Here is an 817-nt window from a genome sequence, read left to right on the forward strand (position 1 = left end):
CAATTTTAAACTAAATGAAAAACTCACACGTCTCTCACAAACAGTAAACAGCAATTAGATACCTTGCTCAATCAAACAAGAAATGTTGGTGATCGAACTGGTCTAGGTTATACTCGCACTGCTAAAAATAAGCGACCATATAGAAAACCGGTAGCTCAAGCTAAAAATAAATATCATAAGCATTCTCCTACTTGTTTTTATTGTAACACATATGGTCATACTTCTCATTCATGCTATATTAGAAAGTATGGTATACCTAGCGGAGTTTATGTATGGAAAAAGAAGGGAGATAATTCCCTAATCACTAACAGAAAAGGACCCAACACCAATTGGGTACCTGAGAAAAGTAAGTAATCTATTTTGCAGGTATGTCTCCGAACACATGGACAAAAATGGTACTTAGATAGTGGGTGTTCGAGGCATATGACAGGTGATAGATCAAATTTCCTGGATCTCTCACTTAAAGGAAAAGGATACGTCACTTATGGAGACAACAACAAGGGAAAGATACTCGGCACAGGAACAGTTGGTAACTCATCTCAAACTCTGATTGATAATGTCCTTTATGTTGAAGGACTAGAACATAACTTGTTGAGTATAAGCCAACTCTGCGATAAAGGTAATCGTGTATCCTTCGATTCTGATTGTTGTGTCATTCGTGATATTTTATCTAATAACGTTAAATTTGTTGGTCACCGTATAAATAATATTTACACGGTTAATTTGGACAATGTCACTACATTATTTTCAAAATGTGTTATTTCTAAAGAAGATGACATCTGGCTATGGCATAGACGTGTTGCACATATCCATATAA

Source organism: Lupinus angustifolius, unplaced genomic scaffold (genome assembly GCF_001865875.1).
Source record: "Lupinus angustifolius cultivar Tanjil unplaced genomic scaffold, LupAngTanjil_v1.0 Scaffold_507, whole genome shotgun sequence".
In the NCBI taxonomy this organism is placed as follows: domain Eukaryota; kingdom Viridiplantae; phylum Streptophyta; class Magnoliopsida; order Fabales; family Fabaceae; genus Lupinus; species Lupinus angustifolius.